At 44.0% G+C, this 8,444-nt stretch overlaps 1 long non-coding RNA gene across 1 annotated transcript; it reads left to right on the top strand.

Moving 5' to 3' along the window:
* Nucleotides 1–1,892: 1,892 nt before the first annotated feature.
* Nucleotides 1,893–7,082, top strand: LOC310706635. Its single transcript, XR_014525980.1, has 3 exons — nt 1,893–2,091; nt 4,807–4,869; nt 5,364–7,082. It is a non-coding gene; the product is annotated as an uncharacterized lncRNA (long non-coding RNA).
* The last annotated feature ends 1,362 nt before the right edge of the window (nt 7,083–8,444 follow it).

The raw sequence follows: 8,444 nt of genomic DNA, 5'->3' as shown, positions 1-8,444 counted from the left end.
AATGGAGTCTCCTAAAAACTCTCAGCACCCTTAACAAACGACAGTTCCCAGGAGTCTTTGGGGGAAGCCATGACTGTTAAAATGCTTTAGCATTGCTTCAAATAAATGGGGCAGATGTGGCCTAAGTCAGACCACTGGTCTGTCTAGCTCAGTATCAACTGTATAGACAGACAGGAGTCACTGCCAACCCTACCTTGACATGCCAGTGTTTGAACCTGGTGTTTTTTCCATGCAAAATATGTGCTCAGCTGCTAAGACATGGCTCCTCCCTACCGTATAACTGCTTCATCACCTCATGTCTCCCCAAGTTCCAAAGTGGGCAAATGTCCCAAATCCAGGCCTTGTTTTAGCTTCCAAGGAGCCTCTCAGCTCAAGGTCAACACAAAAGACAGCTGCCTCAACGGTGCCTTAACACCCCATCTGTGTGTTTTATTAAGCCAGCAGCAAGCTGCTTCTGTTGTCTTCTGTTCTCAGAAGTCCATGCATTGCCTGACGGGTTCTTTCCTTTCCTCGCCACCTGACACATCTGGACTGTACTTCATATTTGTTTGCTGGCTTCAGGTGGCTGTTTGCTCTCTCTGCTTTTTAAAATTCCAAGTCAAGAGATGAGAGACATTAATGGCCTGTCCAACGCTGCATTAAATGGTGAGCAAAACACGCCTCATTTACTAAAACACACTAGTTCGGCAATACGATTGCTAGAGTCAATACCGGTGATCCCGCGAACGGAAGCTCAGGTAAGTATTGACACAAACTCTGCTGGCTGCATGACTGGATTAGAAGAACCACTAAATAAAGCTCAGCTCACCACCATACCAGAACGGGGAAAGATGGCTTAGTGGTTTTTAGTAGTTTCTTGCATTTCATGGTGTACCAATTCTGTTAAATAAATCAATAAAAAGGAAAGAGTTTGGAAGCAAGTAAAGTAATATGCACAAATTGCCTAAAGAGGGTGTGCATACAAAAGACTGTTAAGACTTAAATTAATTAAACGAACCTAAGCCATTTAAGATACTGCATCTATCCCATGAATGGTGCACAAAGGAGGATAAGAGGCCTGGACAGAGACATCTGAGCACCAGTACAGTGGTACCTCGGGTTACAGACGCTTCAGGTTACAGACTCCGCTAACCCAGAAATAGTACCTCAGATTAAGAACTTTGCTTCAGGACGAGAACAGAAATCGTGCAGTGGTGGCACGGCAGCAGTGGGAGGCCCCATTAGCTAAAGTGGTGCTTCAGGTTAAGAACAGTTTCAAGTTAAGAATGGACCTCCAGAACGAATTAAGTTTTTAACCCAAGGCACCACTGTACGTTGTGTTTTTGGAGGCCTAGGATAAGTAGGAAAGGCCTTGATTTCCTATACCCTTTTTCGAAGGATAGTACTTTGTAAATGTTTAGTGCAATAGAAATGAAATCCACATGCAGAGCAATAAATTGGAATGCAACCTTTGAGGACACTTCTGCAAAGGCAGGAGTAGCCAATGTGGTGTACTTTGGTGTATAATGTGGTGTACTCTATCCAACAAATAGTCGGGGTGAAGGGGAGTTGTGGTTCAACAACATTGGAAGGGGGGCACCACATTGATTACCTCAGTATTGTGATACACAGGCCCAGATACGAATGGACATTGGTGGGTCTCTCACACAACTGCCTCTGTGTTGCTCTGTGCTGACATGCCCGCCATTTGCTCAGTTATTTTCCACCGAGATTCTATTCAGAAGGGATGAGCATTATTCCCACTGATGCAGAAATAAAACGCTTGCTGAGACACACCTCCCACCTGGGAAAGGCAAAGAATTTGGCATTTTGACACGTGCCTTCAGTTTCGTTTATCTGGGCTTAAAATGCTAAGCCACCTGAATGCTCCACCTATTGAAAATATTTGCCCAGTGAGCATCAAGGCGGGGGGGGGGGGTCTTGGTTTGTATATAAAACCAGCATAGGCTGGAGACACTACAGCAGAATGTTTAGAAGGCTGATGTTTTAAATTTGGTTAAGGACGGAAGCTGTTGAAAACAACCATGTCTGGAAAGCAACCATGTTTTAAGGGCTTCGCTCAACAAGCTGAAGGGACTGTGCAGGATGCTGGTAAGAAACTCTATCATCTATCTATCTATCTTGGTTTCACTTCAGATGCCCAATGAAAAGGAGTTTTGTTCTCAGGGCTGGTTTATACATTCTCGGTAGCATCAAGCTGGTCTCCTTCCATCCTGGTCTCTGCTTCTTGTAAACCAGAATGCACCCCTCTGAAAAAGTGTCTTGCAGATTGAAGACACTTCCAACTCTATGATTCTATGACTCCAGGAACTAACTCTTCCAACTCTATGATTCTACAACTCTGTGACATAGCAAGTTAGGCTGCATCCACACAACATTTTATTCCATTTTCACAAAGTTTCCTTTTTTCCTGGAAAAACAGCGGACTCTAGCAGAAGTTTAGTGTGCATTTCCAGGTTATTTGGCTTGGGGGGGGGCAATTTTACAACCAGTTAACTCAGCAAATTGCAGGAGTTCTGTGTTGTAGTCTCAGGTGAAGAAATTTCAGGCAGTATTTAAGCATACAGTTTTTTCTACAATATCAAATTTAGCATGACATGGTGGTATATTGAGCAACAAGCCACAGTTTCATAATGCAGCAGGTGAGGTAGTATAAAAGAAACATTAAAATCTGGGGTAGAAGTGCTAGCATTATAATTAGGATTGCTGGTATCCGTCTGTCTTGGGAGACAATGGAGGAGTGCGTCTTTGGGGGTGATATCAAAACATTGGAAGGTTACAGTGCCTGCTGTGGCTGTAGAGACCGATACAGGAGAGACATGCTTTGTTGCAGTTGAGGCAGATGAAGGTTGTGCTGTTGAATGCAGCCTTAGACTTCTATAAACAAGGTGTTATTGTTTTTAAATGCTTGAAGGAGGCTGAATTTCATTAAAAAAAACAAAAAACACCCATGTGCAGTCTGAAGTGGAACAGTCCAGGAAGAGCTTCACCAAAGAACAGGTTAGCCCTTCAGCAACAGGGATCTAACAATGGCATTTCTTGATTGACATTATATGGTCTGCTTAATAGTCCTGAGCGTTAAAGTGGATGCAGCCTACTTTTATTACGTTTATTGCATTGTATCTTGCCTTTCCTCTGGAGAGCTCAGAACAATGTGCCCCACTCTCGATTTTATCCTCATGACTATGCTACAGGGGTGCCAAGTTGAATAAAATTGGGGGGGGCAAGTGAGCCCCACCCCACATAAATGATCACATGAAGTGGCACACGCACACCATTTGAATGGCAATGCCCATCAATTTTTTGGGGGGGAGGCCCTCAAATATTTTATGGAGGCCCCCGAAAGGACCTCAGCCCCTAGGAGTTGGCTGTTATGCTACGCTATGAGATAGATCAGGCAGAGAGATGGAATGGCAATGCAAGCATCAATGTTTGTTTGTTGTTGTTGTTTAGTCGTTTAGTTGTGTCCGATTCTTCATGACCCCATGGACCAGAGCACGCCAGGCACTTCTGTCTTCCACTGCCTCACGCAGTTTGATCAAACTTATGTTAGTAGCTTTGAGAACACTGTCCAACCATCTCGTCCGCTGTCATCCCCTTCTCCTTGTGCCCTCAATCTTTCCCAACATCAGTTAGGGGAGTGGTGTGAGCTAGCCATCACTGTAGTACGCTCAGAGGAATAGTGAGATTTCTTTTCTGTATCGAAGTTAAATAGCCTTTCCTGCTCACCCCATTACTTGTGATGTCACTGCTTTCCTCTCTCCTAAAAACAACTCAGTTCTGAAAAACATGTACATTCATGTCCTCAGATGCCACTGATCTGCTAGGTCACAGCCATTCACCCAGGTGCTGTGATAAGGAAGATCTTGTTTTTCCTATGATATCTATGTACTCAGTGTGCACTCAAAGAACATCTTGTTATTGTCTGCTGATGCGTGTCTGATAAAGTTATCAATATGAACCACGAGTCTAACCTCATGCTGCAGGACCACACAGCTTGTGGACCCACCAAGAGGGTCTTACAACCCATCAACTACAAATGGAAAATGTGCCAGGGATTCATTAAAACCCTTCTGGGGCTTCTGCATGCATGCATGGGGCTGCAAAAACACACCATGGAAACCAGATGATCCTCAAGTATTGCTGATGTTTTCAGCTTGGTGGGGGTTACACTTTGCTAGGGGCGGGGGAGAAATGTGATTCAAATCACATTCAAAGGTGAGCCAAACTGATTTGCACTTCCTGAAACAATACACGAACCGAAATGCAGCCATCCTTCAAAATTTGCCACTTCAAATTTTGCAACACAGTTCTCTGGTCAAGCAATATGTACAAAAATGGCTATGCTATTGTAAAGTGTACAAAAAAATGCATGCATTGGTGAAACTAATGCACAAAAATGTTATATAAGGGGGACTGCCTGTAAAAATATGCATATTAAGCAAAATTGCATACGAAGAATGTGTACATTAGGCGAAATCACACTAAAATTGTTAATTTTCATGAGGACTTTAAAAAAATAATAATTTGCAAACTGATCTCAAAATTTCTACAAATTTTTATGAATGAACTTAAGATGGGGAAAATTAGCAACTGAAAGAACCCAAATTTACAGATTTTCTCACCCCTACAGTTTGCACAGGTTTTATTATAAATTGCTCTGGGAGAAGAATACATCCTGAAAGAAACCTATGATATATATATAAAAATAAAATAAATATTGCCCTTTGATTTTCCTAGTGCCTTCCCTTTGTACAACTGATTTTTTAAAAATTAAATAAATCTCTTTTTTTCTCTTTCTTGCAGTAAACAAGGTGGGACAGGCCACACAGCAAGTTGTGGACCAAGCTACCCAGGCGGGTCAGAAAGGTAGGACTCGAAATTGCTACTAGCTTAAAAGCAGATTGTCAATTCAGAATGATCTGTGCCTGTTCCATTTATGGTATGTGTATACAACCCTTGGTGGGTTGCATAAGGTCAGCGGTAGCCAAGCATCTGCTTTGTAAACATAATGTCTTTTCCCAGGGGAACTCTGAAAATTATAGCTCTGTGAACACGGCAGCTGACTCAGCCTTTGCCAGTGTCATCCCAATGAGGAAGGTGCACACACTGGAATTCTGCCAAGTGCAGGGAAAACGCAGCAACATCATAACTGACCTCAAAGCAAGATGCCATCCCTAATCTCTGACTGGCTAGGGAAAGGGGAAGCTGGGACATGAGGAGTCATTGAGTATTAAGTGGGCTATCTTACTTTTGCAGTAGGATAGTGGTTGTTCAGACTGGGCAGCACATCGAAGCTACACATTAGGAACCAAGTGCTTGGGAAACCCCGATTAGTAACATCCTTCCTTCCCTTTTTACAGCTGTGGACCAAGTGTACAAGGCAGCTCAAGATGGTGTGACCGACCTCGAGAAAAAAATTGGACTCAAGAAATGATGGCCATCGTGATATTGAAATCAGACCAAAGAATGTTTGGCATCCTCAGATTCACACTCTTCCCTCTTCCATTCTGTTGTAATCCTTATCCTTATGGAAAGCATGAACTATATTCTCTCCACGCCCCCTTTTCTGATTTGTAGATTTGCAGTCCAAAGAAAAGAAAGAAAAGGATCATATCGCCACCTTCCTTCAGAAGGAAAAACATGCCAGATTTGGACAACTGAATTGTCTAACTACCTAGTCCAAGGCATTTTGGCACCTGTGATTGTCATATGGCATGAAAAAAGAGGGCTGCCCCTGAGATAAGATTTTTATATCCCCTGACAGTCTCACACCTCATTCTTGTAAAGACAAGACATCATACTACCACCAGTATATCAGGGTGGAATTAACTCACCTTTTGTCTGCTTTCTCAAAAAAATAGCTGTCAACTGCCTGCCCCTGGGGCAAATTAAACAGTATGTTTATGACCCTCCTAATTTCCAATCCTAGAGGCGAAAGAGGAATGGAAATGAGCAGCATCAGTGACAGAGGGATTTTGGCAGGAAGCCATTTCGGTAGTTAAGGTGTGAAGCTTTGTGCCATGCTTCTACTCTCTTGTTAAAGTGGCCTCTCTGGCAACACTAGTTGTTGACCCAGGAGAGAAGGGTTTTATTTTCCAAAGTTATTCATATTGACTTTCCCTGTCCAAAAAATTGTTAGGCTCCAGGAGCATGCCATGTAGTGCATTTCTTGGAATGTTTCCCATTGCAAGAAAATGTGGGTTGGCAATACAGCACTGCAATGTTAGCCCTCCACCCTATTGGACCACAAATAAACTGCAATTTGCCATCGCTACTGAACAAATAACAATCAATGTGCAACTTTGCTTGTCTTCCTGAGATCTGAACAACTGCACTGTGCATAGCCAACCTGCACCTTGTGTGCACTTCTGCACATAATGTCTTTTACCACTAAACCTGTGAAGGTTTTCTGGTGGGTGTATTTTGAAACAGATCAACTCCTTTCTTGGTCGTTATCTGAGAAATGGGCTTCATCTATATATAGTTTAAAACACAGTAGGTGGAATGGTTTCTAATGCTGTGTTAGTTTGCTCCACCACGGAGCTAGAGGTGTGCAGCCTGACAGTGCAACACTGCATTGTGAGTTCTCCAAGCAGAATCAAACAATCAGAGGAACTACCACCATTTCTGATACGCATTATCATGAATGTGCAGAAAAACCCATTGCCACCTGGGATCAGTTTTTGAGATCTCAACAATTGTACTGTGTACTTCCAGGCTGCACTATTTTTAGTTGAAACAGACTGCTTTCTTTAGCAGAGTAGTCTGTAATTGTATTGAAAACTCTGCAGTGACGCAATGTTAAGGCAGTCATAAGAATGGCTCTTAAGGCAGTCAATGGCAACTATTGCAAAGCTGCAAAGTTTATTGAGGAGGGTGCAGGATAGCAATGGAACACTGTGTTGTTCGCTCTCTTCCAAGCAAGCACAACCAACCAACCAACCAACCAACAGGTCATAGCAATACCCATAAAGCATAATTGTTAACACAGAAGTACTATTTGTTGTTTTACCTTTCATGTCTTTCCTTTTCTTGACTTGAATGTTAATAATAATAATAAATATGCATGACAATCTGAATTCTTTGGGTGCTTACATGTGACTGAGCTCTATGCTGCATTTCCCCCCATGGGAGTTGACAGTGACTTGCAAGGATAAAATCACAGGTGAATAAGTGGTTGTCCAAGCCACCCAACCCTCCATGCCTACCCCCTTTCACTGTAGGGGCACTTTGAGACTGGGCATCATGAGGCATGGAGCAAGGAAGTCCCTGGTTTTATTTAAACCACACTTCAGCCATTCAACTCAGGGTGTGAGACCTCCGGGTACAGGGCAGTATATAAATTTAATAAATAAAATAAATTCAGCACGGCGCAGGAGATCCACTATCAAGATATAGCTTCCTATGGATCTAGCTAGCTGAATTATACTGAGCAATTTTGCCCAGAATCATTTACTTTTACTGCCAGCAGCTCTCCATGGTCTCCAGCAGATATCTCACCCATCACCTGCTCCCTGAGCAGTTACCTAAAGAAGCAAGGCGTGCTTGGGCCCTTCTGTATGCAAAGCATCCCTTCCGTCCTGAACCCCTGGCCTACCTGGCAGCAAGTCAGTCCAGGGTCAATCCATGTGTCCGAAGCACAGTCCCGCAAAAATCCTGAATCATCCAAGCTGAGGTCTATCAACATGGGCAGTTGAGCAAACACAGCCCCTCAGCTTTGCTTCTCTTTTTGCATGCTGATTGCAGCATCTGGGCTTGACGAGGCATATGACCCTCACCTGTTCCAAGCCTACTCCAGCTGAGGAATCACACACAGAGAGCTAGCGAGCCTCACCTGGACAGCTAGGAAGCTGGGTTTGGGGCCCTTGCCTGCCTCAGCCTCTTGGAGCACCCCTCCCACTGCTCCCTATGCCTCAGAGTCTGCCGTGTTAATGGAGATGGGCCCCTCTGGCTCTGGTGATGGGTCCTGCCGCTCTGGTTCCTGTGCACGGACTCCCATCCTCTCATCATCCTCCGTCACCCTGTGAGTACTTCCTACATGAACCTCTCCTTCCCCATCCTCAGCTTGCCCCAGTGTGTCGCAGTTCCGGCTACACCCCTCTCCGGGATCCTCTTCCACCTCCCCGTTGTCCTGCCAGTTCATGATACCTTGTATGCCAAAGTTAGGCCCTTAGATCTGCCAGTCTTTTGGTGTATGTCTTTTTCTTTGAATCAACCAATCAAAAACACCTTCAAAGCAGCCCTGGGGAGTCACCATTCTGATCAGAGAAAGGGAGATGGAGCGTCAACATTTTCCCTTTGCAACATTTTGTCCATCTAAGGCCTCTCCAATCTGATATTTGCCCCACTGGAGGTGGGGATGTTGGCGTACAAATAGCAAAGAGTGGGACAACCTGGGCAGGGCCTTAAAGCCAAGGGCAAAGTTTCAGATGGATGCATAA

This window comes from Podarcis liolepis, assembly GCF_965112155.1.
Source record: "Podarcis liolepis genome assembly, chromosome: 5".
Classification (NCBI taxonomy): Eukaryota; Metazoa; Chordata; class Lepidosauria; order Squamata; family Lacertidae; genus Podarcis; species Podarcis liolepis.
Note: the sequence above shows the minus strand (reverse complement) of the source record. Positions and strands in the feature narration are given on the sequence as shown.